Genomic DNA, 18,526 nt, shown 5'->3' with positions numbered 1-18,526 from the left:
GATTAACAGTTCAGTGACTTTTAATAGGAACTGTGTCGAAATAAAGGAAAAATAATAAACACTAGGCCAACAATGCCATTAGCCAAACTTTCAAACTAAAGCTAATGCTGACACAATGGCACAGCAGTAGTAGCTTAATATTAAATAAATACCGTTCCTTAACAGCATCAGTCATCTTTCCCGGAATCAGGACATCGGTAAGCAGAGAGCACTGATGGTACTCTGCTATTGGTCAAGTCTCAACAAAACTAAAAAGAGAGGAAGGGAGTTAAATACCACCACAATGCAACACTAATTAACTCAATGCAACATCTATGGAGGGGAATAAACAGCTGATTTTTTCGGCTGAGAGTTGAAAATTTCCCCTCCACTGATGCTGCCTGACTTGCTAAGTTCCTCCAGCATTTCTGTGTGCTGCACCCATCTTTTCCTTCCCTACACCTAGGGTCTCTCTCCTTTTCTTCACTTCTTCCTTTTACATCTGCCCATCATCCACAGGTTCCTTCTTTCTCAGCCGAACCATCCCATTCTCCCTCCCAGCTGGTTCCATCTGCCCATCATCCCTCCCAGTCTGGTTCCACCTATCATCTTTCAGCCTCTGTCTTTACCACCTCCCCTTCCCCCCCAATTGGCTCCATCTGCCCTTTTTTTAAATCTGTTTCCACCTACCATCCACTATCCACTGTCTCTGAGCTCCAATCCTTCCACCCCTGACATCATCCTCCATTTGCTCATCATCCCTCACCTCACCTGGTTCACCTATCACCTTCCAGCTCTCACACCTCTCTCTCTGTCACCTCTTTATAATGACTATCATCCCTCTACGTTCTCAGCAAGGACTCAACAAGAAGCGTCTCTCTGTTCCAGAGATGCTGCCTGACCTGCTGTGTTCCTTCTGCAGATTGATTTTTACAAGGCAAGGCCGTTCAGTATTAATAGTTTCAGTAGTTTGCAAGCCCATGTCACACCCTGCACCTTGTCCTAACTGTACATATCTGAGTGTGATGTTACAGTATAACAACGGAGTAAAAGAATTACAGCAGCATGAGAGAGGAGCTGGCCAGAATTGTTTGGAATAAAACACTGGCAGGGGTGATGGCAGAGCAGCACTGGCTGGAATTTCAGGAAACAACTTGGAAAGCACAGGATATATACATCCCAAAGAGGAAGAAGTATTCTGAAGGAAGGGTGACACAACCTGGCTAACAAGAGAAGTCAAAGCCAACAGAAAAACCAAAGAGAGGGCATATAATAGAGCAAAAATTAATGGAAAGTTAGAGGGTTGGGAAGCTTTTAAAAACCAACAGAAGGCAACTGAAACAGTCAATAAGAAAGTAATCAAATCACAAACAAAAGAAAATCTGCAGATGCTGGAAATCCAAGCAACATTCACAGAATGCTGGAGGAACTCAGCAGGCCAGGCAGCATCTATGGAAAAAAGTACAGTCCAAGCTTCGGGCGGAGACCGCAGTCCTGCTGAAGTTCCAGGTGTCAGCGGTCAGAAAGTGTGTGAAGTTATGATAACCAGGTTATCATAAGGTGTGTGAAGGTTCTTGGGAAATGGAAAGGTCTGAAGGTAGATAAGTCACCTGGACCAGATGGTATACTCCTCAGGGTTCTGAAAGAGGTGGCTGAAGAGATCGTGGAGGCATTAGCAATGATCTTTCATGAATCACTAGAATCTGGAATGGTTCTGGAAGACTGAAAAATTGAGGGGAGAGAGACAGAAAAAAGGAAACTATAAGCCAATTAGTCTGATCTCAATGGTTGGGAAGGTGTTGGAGTCAATTATTAAGAATGAGGTCCCAAGGTACTTGGAGACCCGTGATAAAATAGGCCATAGTCAGCATGATTTCCTCAAGAGAAAATCCTGTCTGACAAATTTGTTGGAATTCTTTGAAGAAATAACAAGCAGGATAGACAAAGGACAATCGGTTGATGTTGTGAAGGCCTTTGATAAGGTGCCACACATGAGGCTGCTTAACAAGCTACGAGCCCACGGTATACAGGAAAGATTCTGGCCTGGATAAAGAGGTGGCTGATTGGCTGGAGGCAAAGATATGAAGATACCTGGAGGTACAGGTAGTTTTGAGGAAGTAGAGAGGCTACATAAGGACTTAGACAGATTAAGAGAATAGGCAAAAAAATGGCAGATAGAATACAGTGTCAGGAAGTGTATGGTCATGCTCTTGGTAGAAGAAATGAAACGGTTGACTATATTCTAAATGGTGAGAAAATACAAAAAACTGAGGTGCAAAGGGACTTGGGAGTCCTTGTGCAGGATTTGCTAAAGATTAATTTTCAGGTTGGGTCTGTGTTGAGGAAGGCAAATGCAATATTAGGATTCATTTCAAGAGGACTACAATATAAAAACAAGGATGTAATGTTGAGACTTTATAAAGTGCTAATGAGGCCTCAGTTGAAGTATTGTGAGGAGTTTTGGGCCCCTTATCTTAGAAAGAATGTGCTGAAACTACAGAGGGTTCAAAGGAGGTTCACGAAAATGATTCAGAGAGAGACCAACAAGAAAAGGCTCCTTTTATTCTCACTTGCTGCCTTCTGCCTGTTGGCCATTCCTCTTTCCTTGCCAGTATCTTTCCTGTAACGCTATAGGATTTTATCTTGTTTAGCAGCCTCATATGTGGCACATTATCAAATGCCTTCTGAAAATCCAAGTAAGTGATATCCACTGCCTCTCCTTCATCCACCCTGCTTGTTACTTCCTTGAAGAACTCTAACAGATTTGTCAGGCAAGATTTCCTTTCATAGGAATCATGCTGACTTTGACTTATTTTATCATTAGTCTACAGGTACCTTGAAACCTCATCCTTAATAATAGACTCCAACACTTTCTCAACCACTGAGGTTAGGCTAATTGGCCTATAATTTCCTATCTTTTGCCTCCTCCCTTCTTAAAGAGTGGAGTGACATTTTCATCTTCCAGTCTTCCAGGACCATACCACAATCAAGTGATGCTTGAAAGAGTGTGACCAATGCATCCTTTATCTCTTCAGCAACCTCTCGCAGGACTCTGGGATGTTGTCCGTCTGGTCCATGTGCCTTACCCACCTTAAGACCTTTGAAGTTGCCTAGCACTTTTCACTTCTGCTCCCTGACACTCACAGACCTCTGGCACACTGCTAGTGTCTTCCACAGTGAAGACAGATGCAAAGTACCCATTAATTTCATCTGGCATTTCTTTGGCCCCAGTGCTATCTCACCAGCATCGTTTTCCAGTGGTCCAATATCAATTCTCACCTCCCTTTGACTCTTTATATGGGGATATGGGGAGAAGACAGATTGGAGCTGAGAGGAAAATTGGATCAACCATGATGAAATGGCAGAGCAGACTCGATGGGCCAAATGGCATAATTCTGCTCTATATATCTTATGCTCTTATGTTGAATGACATGAATAAATGACATAAAAAATGACATACGTCACTACTAACACACACAAAATGCAGGAGGAACTCAGCAGTCCAGGCAGCATCTATGGAAAAGAGTAAACAGTCGACATTTTGGGCTGAGACCCTTCATCAGAAACGGGAAGGAACGGGAGAAGTCAGAGTAAGAAGGTGAGTGGAGGGAGGAAGAAGTACGATGTGGTAGGTAATAAGTTGAAGTTGGGAGGGGATGGGGATGAAGTAAAGAGCTGGGAAGTCAATTTGTGAAGGAAATAAAGGGCTGGAGAAGGGGGAATCTGATAGGAGAACACAGAAGGCCATGGGAGAAAGGGAAGGGGTGGAGTACCAGATGAAGGTGGTGGGCAGGTAAGGAGATGAGGTGAGAGAAGGAAAAGGGAATCAGGAAATGGTGGAAGGGGGGCATTACCAGAAGTCTGAGAAATTGATGTTCACGCCATCACCTACCCAGATGGAATATAAGGTGTTGCTCCTCCAACCTGAGTGTGGCCTCATCGCGTCAGTAGAGGACCGACATGTCGGAATGGGAATGGGAATTAGAACTGAAATGGGGTAGCCACCGAGAAATGCCACTTTTTCTGGTGGGTAGAACAAAGGTGCTCGCCGAAGCGGTCTCCCCCTCTATGTCGGGTCTCAGCAACATACAGGAGGCCACACCAGGAAGCACCTAACACAATAGCTGACCCCAGTAGTCTCACAAGTGAAGTGTCGCCTCACCTGGAAAGACTGTTTGGGGTCCTGAATGATAGTAAGGGACGAGGTGTAGGGGTAGGTGTGCCACTTCTTCTGCTTGCAAGGGTAAGTGCCAGGAGGGAGATCAGTGGGGAGGGAGGAGTGGACAAGGGAGTCGCATGGGGACCGATTCCTGCACAAAGTGGACTGTGGGTGGGAGGGAAAAATGTGCTTGCTGTTGGGATTCTGTTGGAGAGGACAGAAGTTACGGAGAATTGTGCTCCGGATGAGGAGCCTTGTGGGGTGGTAGGTGATGTGTCACCTGCCTCAGGCAGCGATGGGAGCAGGCTGATGACTAAAACCTCTATTGACGGAATTAGGATGGGCAAATGGGGGTTCAGAATGTGATTAGTGGGTGGGGCAAATAATATCTTGACTCAAGTTCTTTGATAAATAGAAGGTGACCAAGGGGAATTTAATGGGGTCCCAAACTTGTACAGTGTTGAGCTACCAATTACTCAGCTCTATGAGCTTGTGCACAAAGAAAATAGGAGGGAGAGTTGTCAACAACTAAGTGTGATGCCAGAAGGTCTGTAAAATATAAGGTTTCTGGTGATATAAATTGCTTCTTCATTAAAATACCAACAAGAAATTGGTCACAGTCAGAATTTTGAATGGGGGGGGTTCCTTTCGATACTTTATAAATTACAAGTGAGTGTTTAAAATTATGTTATTTAACTGAACAACAAACACTAACATGACTTTTTTAAACTGCTTGCAAACTAGAATATTTTACATATAATTGCAAAATGATGAGAGAACTGGTCCACTGTATAACCGGCACTCTGTGGGTATTTAGAGCCATAGAAAGTACAATACAGAAACAGGCTCTTTGGCTCATCTAGTCCATGCTGAAACCATTTAGACTGCCTATTCCCATTGATCTGCACCAGGACCATAGCCCTCCAAACCCCTACTATCCAAACGTCTCTTGAACATTGAAATTGAGCTTGCATGCACCACTTGTGCTGGCAGTTCATTCCACACTCTCATGGCCCCCTGAATGAAGAAGTTTCCCCTCATGTTACCCTTAAACATCTCACCTTTCCCCCTTAGCCCATGACCACTGGTTCTAGAACCACCCAACCTCAGTGGAAAAAGCTCACTTGCATTTACCCAATCTATACCCCTCATAATTTTGTATACCTATCAAATCTCCCCTCAATTTTCTACATTCTAAAGAAGACAGTCCTAACCTATTCAATCTTTCCTTATAACTCAAGTCCTCTGGACTCGGCAACAACTTTGTAAATCTTCTCTGTACTCTTTCAACCTTGTTTAACTCTTTCTTGTAGTAGGTGATCAAAACTGCACACAATGCTCCAAATTAGGCCTCACCAACATCTTATACGACTTCAACATAACATCCCATCTTCCGTATTCAATACATTGATTTATGAAGGCCAATGTGCCAAAAGCTTTCTTTAAGACCCTATCTACCTGTGACACCATTTTTAATGAATTATGGACCTGTATTCCCAGATCCCTTTGTTCTACCGTACTCCTCATTGCTCTACCATTCACTGTGTAAGGCCTACCCTGGCTGGTCCTACCGAAGTGCAAAACCTCACACTTGTCTTATTTGCTACAGTTGATAGGTTCACACATCCTCCTATATCAGTAGCATCTGAACTTCTATCTACCAAGTCATGTAATGATCTTGCATTCTTTTTTACTGACAAAATTCAGAAGATTAGACATGCTGTCAGTGTCTCTGCATCAGGTCAGAGGTCAGTGTCACCCTTTCACTCACTTAGAACTAATTCAGTTAAGATGACACAATTCAAACTTACTGACTTTAAAACTTTAGAAGAAATTGTGCTACACTTGAGATCCGCCTCCTGTTCCCCTGACATTTTACCTACAACCTTTTTAAAAATGTTTCTAGTTGCATGGCGCCAGACATTCTGCAAATAGTCAACTCTTTTCTTCCATTAGCTGCTTCTCAAAATCCCCAAAAACTCCAGTTATTGAGCCTCTTTTAAAAAAGAACAAACTAGATGTCTCAGTAACTAATAACTCCAGGCCTATTTCAAACTTATCATGCTTAAGTAAAATCATGAAAAATTTGCTGATCAGCAATTTAATAGCTTTTTGGCACTAAGCAACTGTATGGATGTTTTCCAGTCTGGATTTTGACAACCCCATAGCACTGAGACTGTTCTGGTCAAGGTTTTAAATGGCATTCACTTAAACCATGATGACGATAACATTTCAGTTTTGGTATTACTGGATCTTGGTGCTGCTTTTGACACAGTTGACCACAGCATATTACAGGACAGACTGGAAAACTGTGTGGGAGTTTCCGGTATAAGCCCAAGGTGGTTTAAATCATATTTACAGGACAGGGACTATTTTGTACTGATTGGTAGCTGCATCTGCTTCAAATTCCATCTGCTATTTTCAGCCCATTTTTCCAGCTGATGCAGATCTCTCTGCAAACTATGACTGCCTTTCTCACTGTCCACTATACCCCCAATCTTGGTGTCATCTGCAAATTTACTAATCCAATTAACCATATTATCATCCGGAACATTGATTTAGATAACAAACAACAAAGGACCCAGGACTGATCCCTGCAGCACACCACTAGTCACAGGCCGCCAGTCGGAGAGGCAACCCTCTCCTACCATACATCTCCCACAAAGTCAATTTACTACCTCATCCTGAACACCAAGCAACTGAACCTTATTGATCAGCCTCCCATGTCAGTCCTAGTCAAGTGCCTTTTTAAAGTCCATGTGGACAGCATCCACTGTCTTGCCTTTATTCGCTTTCCAGGTAACTTCTTTGAAAAAATTTATAAGTTTGGTTAGACATGACCTACCACACATGGTGCCATGCTGACTATCGTTAATCAACCTATGTCTATCCAAATACATATATATCCAGTCCCTTAGAATACCTTCCAATAACTTTCCCACAACTGATGTCAAACTCACTGGCCTATAATTTCCTGATATATGTTTTTTAAACAGCAGTACAACATTGGCTATCCACCGTTCCTCTGATACCTCTTCTGTCACTCAGGAAGATTTAAATATCTCTGCTAAGGCCCCAGCAATTTCTGTACTTGCCTACTGTAGGGTACAAGGGAAACTTTGCCAGGCCCTGGGGATTTATTCACCCTGATTTGTCTCAGGGTGGTAAACACCTCCTCCTCTGTCATCTGTACAGGGCCTATATAAAGTTGATGTTGCTTTGCCTCACTCCTATAGACCCTGAGTCCATCTCTGAGTAAATACAAATGAAAAGAACTCATTTATGATCTCCCCTATCTGTTTTGGTTCAACACACAAAATACCATACTGGTTCTCCAGAGGACTAATTTTGTTCCTTGCAAAACTTTTGCTTTTAACATATCTGTAGAATCCCTTAGGATTGTCTTTCACCTTGTCTGCTTGACCAACTTCTTGCCTTCTTTTAGCCTTCCTAATTTCTTTCTTAAGTGTTCTCTTGCACTTCTTGTACTCAATAAGTTCCTAATTTGTTGCTGCTTGCCTATACTGGCAATCACCTCCTTTTTTTCCTCTTAACCAGTGCTTCAATATCTCATGAAAACCAAGGTTCCTCACATTTGTTATCTTTACCTTTTATTCTGAGAGGCACATACAAGCTTTGTACTCTCAAAATTTAGAATCTCAACCTATGGACTAGACCTATCTTTTTGCATATTTACTTTGAAACTAATGGCATTGTGATCACTGGATGCAAAGTGTTCCCCCACACAAACTTCATTAATTTATGGTGTTGAATATACTCCAATGTAACAGGACTGGCAAAGTACCAGGACAACTAGCTCTATAGCTGACTTATACCCTGTAGGGCAAGGCTGGATCAAACAGATAGGATGATAACACGAGTAAGGATAAGCTAAGCATTTGAGAATGGAAATCTGCAGAAACTGAATATTTATAGTTCAAAAAAAATCTTTTGTCATCTTTACTTTCCAGTAAATGCCTGCAAGAAAATTAATATCAAAATATCTTTTAGTAAAATATTCTATTTTGAAAATAAATTGATTTTGACTTCAACTTTGACTTTGAAACCATCCAAGATCAAGAACAAGAATTTTCTACGCAACACACACAAAATGCTAGAGGAAATCAGCAAGTCAGGCAACACCTATAAAGGGAAATTAACAGTCAATGGTTATTCATTTATCAAAACAAAACTGATAAAAGGTCTTGGCCCAAAACATTGACTGTTAATTCCCTTCCATAGATGCTGCTTGACTTGCTGAGTTCCTCTAGCATTTTGTATGTGTTCCTCAAGATTTCCAGCATCTGCTAAATCTCTTGTGTTGCTGATTACAGTTGCAGTTTTTCTCCTTTTCTCTCTGATGAAGCTCCTTCCTCCAGCTCAGAGCTCCTCACTAATGGCCCACATTCTCTTCCTGCTGATATGTGGAGAGCACAAATGCTGCCACACTATTCTGTCTTCCAAATTTCACATCAATTAAAACCTTACAAGTGAATACTAATTGGGAATCTCACACAAGAAACTCACAACTTCCTATTATGGTTAGGGACAAAATAATTCTTAGAGATCCCGAGATCCTTTAGCCAATTGAGATGTCCAGTTTATTCCATGTGCTTGAGAAGAAATGCTTGGAAATGCTTTGATTAGGAAGAGGGGAGGTGCAACGAGACCTGGGTGTCATTATACACCAGTCATTGAAAGTGGGCACGCAGGTACAGCAGGCGGTGAAAAAGGCGAATGGTATGCTGGCATTTATAGCGAGAGGATTCGAGTACAGGAGCAAGGAGGTACTACTGCAGTTGTACAAGGCCTTGGTGAGACCACACCTGGAGTATTGTGTGCAGTTTTGGTCCCCTAATCTGAGGAAAGACATCCTTGCCATAGAGGGAGTACAAAGAAGGTTCACCAGATTGATTCCTGGGATGGCAGGACTTTCATATGAAGAAAGACTGGATGAACTAGGTTTGTACTCATTGGAATTTAGAAGATTGAGGGGGGATCTGATTGAAACGTATAAAATCCTAAAGGGATTGGACAGGCTAGATGCAGGAAGATTGTTCCTGATGTTGGGGAAGTCCAGAACGAGGGGTCACAGTTTGAGGATAAGGGGGAAGCCTTTTAGGACTGAGATTAGGAAAAACTTCTTCACACAGAGAGTGGTGAATCTGTGGAATTCTCTGCCACAGGAAACAGTTGAGGCCAGTTCATTGGCTATATTTAAGACGGAGTTAGATATGGCCCTTGTGGTTACGGGGATCAGGGGGTATGGAGGGAACGCTGGTGCAGGGTTCTGAGTTGGATGATCAGCCATGATCATAATAAATGGTGGTGCAGGCTCAAAGGGCCGAATGGCCTACTCCTGCACCTATTTTCTATGTTTCTATGTTTCTATGAAAGCTTTGTCTGAGATCAGTAGTCTCCCTTCACCCACCTGTTTCAAACCAATGCATTTCTGGAATTATTGATACAGAGAGAAGGCATATCTTTTAAGGTTTGTTCCATCATGGTTTTAGAGAATACAATGCCATAATTATTCCTTTGAGTAGGTAATAATGAGCTCCCAATACAATCAGTCGATGCACACATGACCAACCCCAAATTGGACAATTATAGCATTCAAGGATGCTGAAATGTCTCCGGACCCAAAATCCTCTCACAAAATTGACAGTAGGTTACATCAGATTTCAAGAACATTTGCAATGCTCTGGATGAATCCAACATGACTAATTGCTAGTCTGCCTGTGTCATCAGCCAAATGACAGCGAGTGATGTCAGTTACACCGTCAAGCTGTAGCAGGTCCCAGACAACAGCCAGCGACTGACTGATTTGTGGCAGATAACATACACATCACTGAAGACCAAGGGAATGATTGTCTCCAACAAGAGCAAATCTAACTACTTCCACTTGACATTTATCTAAGTTAACATCAATGAATCAACCAACATTAACATTCTAGTGAATGTTCTTCATCAGAGCTTTCATTGGATCAAATACAGTAGTTTTGTAAGAGTCTGGGTATTCTGCAGTGATTTATTCATTCTTCATTCCATTTTTTATGACTATACTGTTCAAATTCAAGTTTATTGTCATCTGGCTGTACATATATACGAGTAAATGAAACAAAGTTCCTCCAGACCACCGTGCACACACACAACATATATCACACATAGCACATAAACTAAAATCTTATAATATAAATAAGTTAATAAAATATAATTCAAATGCATGTAGTAAAGCACAGCACAAGTAAACAGTACAGTAAATAGCTCGCTGCCCTAGTGACAGGACCTCAGTGGTGGCAGGCTATTCATTAGACTCACAGCCTGAGGGAAAAAGCTGTTACCCACTCTGACAGTCCCAGTCCTGATGCTTCTGTAGCTAATAGGTCAAAGGGATTGTGGGATGGGTAGTAGGGATCCTCAACAATGCTTTGGGCCCTTTGTCTGCAATGCCTGGTGATGCTCTGTGTTTTTTACTGTCTTCTGTAGGGTCTTGTGGTCCAATGTCTTATAGCTTCCGTAAAAACACAGGCAGGACACTCTTGATGGTCCTCCTGCAGAAAGTTGTTAGAATGGGGGTGGGGATGCTTGCTTGTTTCAATCTCCTCAGTAATTATAAACACTGTTGTGCTTTATTGACTAGTGAGAACGTGTTGTGGGTCCAGGTTACATCAGCAGTAATGTAATCAATGAGGATTGAACTAATATACAAAGACTTTTAAATTAATGCAGTTGAACTTCACTAATAACAGTAGCAGGTACAACAGCATATCAAAAGTCATACCACACATAGCATTTCCACGATTTCCAAGGTGCACTAAATGAGTGCAATACTCTTTTTTTCTGGAAGGGTGCAGCTTCAATAAGGCTGGTACTTTCTGGGCCATAGCATCCTACTCCCATCTTTCTCTTCTGAACATTCATTCTCTCCTCGCCATGGCTGTGGGCTGTAGAATCTGTATCTCACTAAATCTTCTTCAACATCACATTCCAAAATATGATGTCTGCACCTGGAAAAATGGATGATAACTGCAGGAAGGAACCGAACGCTGACTCTGCCTCACCGAATCATCTCACGTTGTCACCCTAACAGTGTCGAATTCATGGAACTCTATCCCAAAGAGTACTGTGAGAACATGTCCTGCAAAGACCTGAGGTAGCTCAAGATGGCCGATCACCACCTTTACAAGCATGGTTACACTTAGGCATTAAATGCTGATCATTTCCTAAATTTAATGCCCAAACTGAGACTTTCACAACCTGTCCAAAAGGACAGTTGGCAATATTTAAAGAACGGAGAGTTTTCCTGTACTTTGACAATGTTCTCAAAACCCTGTCCCACTTGCTGCAGTTTGAAGCATGCCATCACATTTATTTGTTTGTTATGCCTTTCATGTAACAGTGTTCACACTTTGAAAATTAATTCACTTTTGTGAAGCATTTTAGAACATCCTGCAGTCTTGATCAGGCATTATAAAAATCAGAAGTATTACTAATATACAGAGGGTATTTTATTGCAGTGACAAGTCCAATAAAAGTCTGCACACTGCTAAGTGTGTTTTTAAATATTGCTGCGGCAACAAAAGGATTTTCCACTTGGGATCAATAAACTATTATTATTAAAGTCAAAATGTAACAATACTATTAACTTTTTTATTAAAAAGGTAATTTGAGACCGTAACAATTACTTAGTAAACATTAATCATTGCCACCAGAAAAATTAAAATTAATAGTAATTTATTCTAGGCATTCTTGGATCATTCATGCCCAGGTTGAAAGAATGACTGATAGAACGGTTCAGTACATGGCATTTAGGGAATATTGCTTTACACAATCAGTCGTGCATCCTAAGTTGCTACACTTGAGCAATCATTTTCTGGGCAAGGTAGTTGTGAACGGTGCACTCCAAAGAAAGAACATATGTAATTGTGCTTCCAACATGCTCTGCTGTGACTAAAGCTTTTGAACTAATCACGTTGTTAGTTACAGCTAACATAGAATGCTGGAAGAAAGAAAGGGATTCGTTTTACCGATCTGAGAAGAGACTCTTTATTACTGAGTGCTTTCTCTCTTCCTCTCTCTCTCTCTTTGCTGTGCAACAGCAGCAGCATATCGCTATATTAACGTAAACAACACAGGAAATCAGTCATTCATTGTTGCCATGGTAGCACCGGGGAAATCCATTTTATTACAGTCCGCTGTGCCCCTTCACAGGAACACGGCAAAGCTAAAATTTGGATTGAGGTTGGGTGCAAACGGTCATTAATATACAGTAACTGTTTTCTTTTAACATAGATGGTCTTTCTTGGGGCGGCGGGTTAAGGAACAAACACCCCTTCGCAACAGCAGCTGATAGGGGAACAGAAAGTCGTTTGGGGTGGGTCAGTTGGTTATAAGAAAGGAAGCAAGCCTTCAGAATGTTTCTAAAATGCTTAATGTTTTAGCTTAAACCAAAATTCTCTATTGATTTCACCCAATGGTTCATGAGAAATTCAGACAGCAGCGAGCGCATTGCTCAGAAAGTACTGAGAAATCTCTGCCAAGGAGCAAATAACGTTCTTGCCCAGAGCCAGGGATGAGAGGAAAGAGGCCGGTGCGCAAGGAGAGAGGGGCTGAATGAGGGAAAGAGAAGAGGGGAAGTTAAAGCAGTCAGAAAGAGAAGGAAGTGGGAGATCTGCTGCTTCCTGTAGACAGAATGATGATTGAAGACAAAGCTGGGTGTGGACTCGTCTCCCAGGGCTGCTGCTTGCACAGCTGCTAAGCTTGGATTCTCCTGCACATTTAGCCTATTTTAAGAAAAGGAGAGTGTATATCTGACCTTGGTTCGTCGTAGAAGGTAAAAATTACCGTTTTCCGTCACTGTTTTTAATGTTACTGGAAAAAAATGATTAATGTAATTTTAATGCCCACTTGATTTGTATTTATAGCTGTTGTATCAGCCTACAAAATGGTTAAAGAAGTGTTCCTAATTATTCGGTGGCCTAAGGTTATCAATATCTTTGAAATAAGCGTGTTGTGCATTATATTTGTGAATTATGTTAGAGAAAGCCAGTGTCTTTAGTGTGAAACCTTGTGGCTAACAAACGTGTAGCTGTTAAGGAGAAGGCTAGCTCCTTTCAAAGAGGGTGGAATGGCTTCACTGTAATTCATTTATTCAGCTTGAGAATTTGAACTACATCATTTAGTAATACTTTAAAAATCTTGTTCTAAAGAACACACTGTAACAGCGACAACTATGTTCTCCGGTTAGCCACATAAACGATAGAGAAGCCTGCATATATTTTTCTGTAAAAAAATATATTTTCCTATTCAAGTTTTCAGCTGTTTCTTGTAAACCATTTTCTGAACAAATAGAGCCAAAATACCGGAACAGTGAAATGTTACCTGAAATAAAATTTAAAGTTTAATACTGAATTGACTTTTGTACGCTGTTGAGACTACAGAATATGGTATACAGCCGCGTTTTTCATAATAACTGAAATTTTGCGTGAGCCACTCTATCTGAAAGAAAAAAGGCATCGATACGCTAACCAGTAATAGCATTTAATTAGTAACATATCTGCTATTTTTGAATATTGTTATATCACATGACTTATTTACATTTTATTTCCTCCATTTTACTGAAGAAATGTAGACACTTCAAAATTCACCTTATCTCAAACGGAATCTTAGCTACATCGTTTGATGCTTTCTGAATCGGAAAAGTATATATCCTGTAATACGTTAGCATTTCCGATCAACAAATATTTTTGATATGAAATATCAATCAAAATACAGGTTATTACTTGAATGGATAGGAATATCGAAAGTGTGCAATAAGATGAATGCATTTTACATATTTAATGGTAAGTTCCGTTGAACTGATGTGTGGAATAAATGGGGCATTACCCAAATAACTGGGGGGGAGGAATGAGAGACAGGAAATACTGTATACGAAGTAATATATAAACATGTCTGCTTTAGTTGGCTTTTGTTGTTATGCAAGTTGACTAATTTAATCCCTGCATTCTGTGTCCAGGTTTAATGTGCACCAGAAAATGTAACTAATTCACAAAAGAGAATCATTTGGGAAATTATACCCACACAAGAATCTGATAGATCACAACCCAAAGGAATTTATGTTGAGCCCTCCCAATCTGTCACTGAAATGCTCTAGATTTAACACAGCGACGGACAATCCAGGGTCAAATTTCAGGTTTACAGTCTCATGTACATTCCCTACTCCCAGTCTGTCACATGGAACGATGACTGGAATTTGATGGGCAGCTGATTTCAATAACATTCGAATCAGTCAGTTGTTCACTGGCAATTGTTAGTTTACCAATATTTAAAATGATATCTGGATTAGATTACCAAATCATGAACACGAAGTATTGTTTTAATCCTTTACGTCATTTTGAATCCAATAACTAAAGTGAAGAGCGCCATTCATTTCTACGAGAAGCCTCAGATTGATGCGGATATCAATCCATGAATGGCCTATCATTGTCTAACAATGGGCTATTGTGTATAGATAAGTCAGCACCAGGTGTTTGCATTGAATTAGAAATGATCACAATAGTCGATTTATACAAGTTCAAATATAGCTTTTAAACGGCACGAGGAGAGCACTGTGGAAACTAGTACCACTATTTCTCATTGTTAGTACCATTATCACAATATTGGAATTGTGTAGAATCAAGGGTCATATACACGAACTTAATAACATGCTACTGCGTTGTGAATGTTTAGAACAGGGGTTCTCAATCTGGGGTCCACTGACCCCTTGCTTAATGGTATTGGACAATGGCATGAAAAAAATTGGGAACTGCCCCCCCCCCCCCGTTTAGAACAAATTGTCTTCTGCATATTCTGAATGTTAAACAAAAACGTGTTTTACTTGTTGAATGTAAAACAAATGAGGATCAGCGAGATCATGGGGGCCATCTCCATAGGACACTCAATGCTGCTGCACAGGTTGACAGTGTTGTTAAGAAGGCATATGGTGTGTTGGCATTCATCAACCATGGGTTTGAGTTCAAGAGCCGAGAGGTAATGTTACAGCTATATAGGACCCTGGTCAGACCCCACTTGGAGTACTGTGTTCATTTGTGGTCACCTCAGGATGTGGATACTATAGAAAGGGTGCAGAGGAGATTTACAAGGATGTTGTCTGGACTGGGGAGCATGCCTTATGAGAATAGGTTGAGTGAATTTGGACTTTTCTCCTTGGAGCAACGGAGGATGAGAGGTGACCTGATAGAGGTGTACAAGATGATGAGGGGCATTGATCGTGTGGATAGCCAGAGGCTTTTCCCAGTGCTGGAATGGCTAACATGAGGAGGCATGGGTTTAAGGTGCTTGGAAGTAGGTACAAGGGACTTGTCAGAGGTAAGTTTTTCACACACACAGTGGTGGGTGCATGGAATGCACTGCCAGCGACAGTGGTGGAGGTGGATACAATAGGGTCTTTTAAGAGACCCAGATATGTACATGGAGCTTAGAAAAATAGAGGGCTATGCGGTAGAGAAATCCTAGGCAGAGTAGGTTACATGGTCAGCACAACACTGTGGGCCAAAGGGCCTGTAATGTGCTGTGGATTTCAATGTCTCTATGTTAAAATGCAGAAGAGCTCCAATATCAAAATTGTTTTTAGTACGTGAATTAGAAACTACTCTGATAAATGGTAGAATCCCTCCAATAGTGATTGGCAACTTGGAGAAATATTTCAGAACACATGACTGAAATTATTCTAAACTATTGCATAGAATAATCTGAAATTTATTGCTTTAAAAGTACCAGAAAAAATGCACTAATTAGTCAATCACAATGCAAGAAAAATATTCTGGGGGCAGAGAAAAACATGATCATATTTATTTAGTTTTAGTTCTGCTTTCCCCTTTAATCTTATGCATGGCTAATGCATTTCCAAGTTCAAGTTTAATTGCCATTCATCCATACACATGAGTACAGCCAAATGAAACAGTGTTCCTCTGGAGCCAAGGTGCAAAATACAGAACCACAGTCACACAGCACCTGTAGCACATACTATGATAGCAGAAACAGTGACAAAAAATATTTAAGAATTAATATAACAGCCCAAGTCCCTGAGTGATCATGGCCTGTAGAATGATAGTGCATGGATGTTGTCTGTTTCTGCAAGAACAGCCCGTAGCATTCCTCATAGTGCAGCCACAGTTGATCACCGTCCAGCTTGTCTCCCACTGAGTGAATACTGGAGGGTAACCCTGATAGGAGGGGCAGCCCCCAACCCAACGTAGAATCCAGTGGTACACGCCCAGCTCCGGCATCTCCTTCCTCAGCGGCCTCACGGGTGTCTCCAAGGCTTGAATGAGACCTGGTCCGCACCACAGCTAAGGTCACGCAGCTCCCCAGCCACAGGTCTTGCTAATGAACTGGTGAATAAGGCTCTCAGTATTCTACATTTACAAATGTCCAGCAGGTTTTGCAATCATAACAGAAATGTCTAATACAATCATCCCCCATCTGTTGGATCGTGCTTTGTGCAATGCCACTGGCGGTGTCCTCTTCACTGGGTGGCTGAAGCAGGCTGCACCACAGTGTGCAACAAGTCCAGCTCCACCGCTGGGGAAAAGCTGTGTCCTTGACAACCAGCACTGTCTTGCACTCATGAAAAAGACATTAAAGATGAACAATCACACCTTTGCTTGGACCCAGAGAGGCCACAGTGTCCAAGTGCTCTGCCATTTTACCAAGTGTAACAGCAGCTAGAAATTGGTGGATATTTATTTGACTGAATATAGACTCCATGAAAATCTTTATGTTTGGGGCTTGTAAGTGCAGGGATTTGATTGGGCGTTGGACATTCTAGGAAACTTGCCTGTTAGTGGAGGCAGAGGTATGATTAAGCAATTGTAAAGGTCAAATTAAGTAGTTTAATAGAGAAACACCCACTCTTCTTGGCCCACAAAATTGCAGTATAGTTTTATCTATCCAGACATTGCTCTCACTTTTACTAGTTGATATACTTAAGGGCCAAGAATACTGGCTTTCAAGCATCAGAAATAAAACATCCATTTACAATTATTTCTCCCTCTAAGATTCAAGCCTCTTACTTCCACTTTCATACTTCCTGGCCACAGCTTTGCTGAGCTCTTAATTATAAATGGCCTTTCAATGGTTGTAGTTCATGTGGTGGACACTAGTTTTAGTTCAAGCTTTCAGATTCTAGACTCTCTGTTTGCCATGGTAAACGGGGATGTCAAAAGCTATTATGATTGGTTGTTTTCAATTAAATAGTCTTGATTTAAGAAGGGTACAATTAGTGATTTTTCAGATGCACAGTTTCAGGAACAGCTGTCATGAATCATTATTGGTCAGTCACTAATAGAATGGTTTTCATATTTTAGAACTTTTTTAAATAAACAGCTCCGGACCTGTACTCACTGGAATTTGGAAGAATGTTGGGGGCGGGGGGCAGTTGGATCTCATTGAACCCTACTGAATGTTGAAAGGACTAGATAAAGTGGATGTGAAGAGGGTGTTTCCTATGGTGAGGCTGTGCCATCTAGTACTAGATGGCACAGCCTCAAAATTGAGGAGGAATTTTTTTTAGCCAAGAGAGCAGTGAATCTGTGGAATGCTCTGCCACAGACTGTGGTGGAGGCCAAGCCCATGGGTATATTTAAAGTGGAAGTTGATAGCTTCCTGATTGGTCATGGCATCAATGGATATGGCGAAAAGGCAGGTGTTGAGTGGGATCTGGGAGCCGTGTTGAGGATGATGGAGAGGGAGAAATGGTTGTGCTTCCTGACTATCTGAGGTGTGTTGGTTAGAAAATCCAACACCCAGTTTCACAGTGGTGTACTAAGCCGAGGAGTAGGAGTTTATTCACCATTGTCTGTGGAACAGTAGTGTTGAATGCCAGAAAATCCAGAAAAGGCATTCTACCATAAGTTAGATGCTATGGCATCTGTCGTAGAGCACATCTGTCAGTAAGTATATTGGTGACTGTCCAATGTGGCAGGAATGGAGATTGAGATGTACCGTTACTATCCATTCAAAGCACTTCATGATAATTGGTGTCGGTGTCACCAGGCGGTCATCATTTATTTCTGAAGGAGTGGAGTTCTTTAGTACAGGGATAATGGCAGATTTGAAGTATGTGGAGACTGCAGCCTGGATGAGTGAAGCGTTGAAAATGTCCATGAACTGGTATGCACAATCCCTGAGTACTTGGCCTAGAATGTTGTCTGGCCTGGCCATATTAATCAGTAAAAATGTAAAATGGATGCTTGATCTAGTTTTGGCTGTTATGCTTGTGGGCACAGTCAAAATGACACCCAGATCACCAGCTGGCTATGATCAGTACTTAAAGAGTTATGTGAGTTTTACAAACATGCCTGATACACTGATGTAACCTTTTTC

The 18,526-nt window shown here is 41.4% G+C and overlaps 1 protein-coding gene across 1 annotated transcript in view; it reads left to right on the top strand.

Annotated features, from left to right (window-relative positions):
• Positions 1–12,337: 12,337 nt before the first annotated feature.
• The window catches only part of LOC140203184 (guanine nucleotide-binding protein G(I)/G(S)/G(O) subunit gamma-2), a 56,532-nt gene continuing 50,343 nt past the window's right edge, over positions 12,338–18,526 (top strand). The window contains exon 1 of the mRNA XM_072269105.1: positions 12,338–12,974. The gene's annotated coding sequence lies outside the window, so the exon portion shown is untranslated. The remainder of the gene's footprint in view (positions 12,975–18,526) is intronic.

This window comes from Mobula birostris, chromosome 1 (assembly GCF_030028105.1).
Source record: "Mobula birostris isolate sMobBir1 chromosome 1, sMobBir1.hap1, whole genome shotgun sequence".
In the NCBI taxonomy this organism is placed as follows: Eukaryota; Metazoa; Chordata; class Chondrichthyes; order Myliobatiformes; family Myliobatidae; genus Mobula; species Mobula birostris.
The sequence above is the reverse complement of the archived record's forward strand: the minus strand, read 5'-3'. Positions and strand labels throughout refer to the sequence as shown.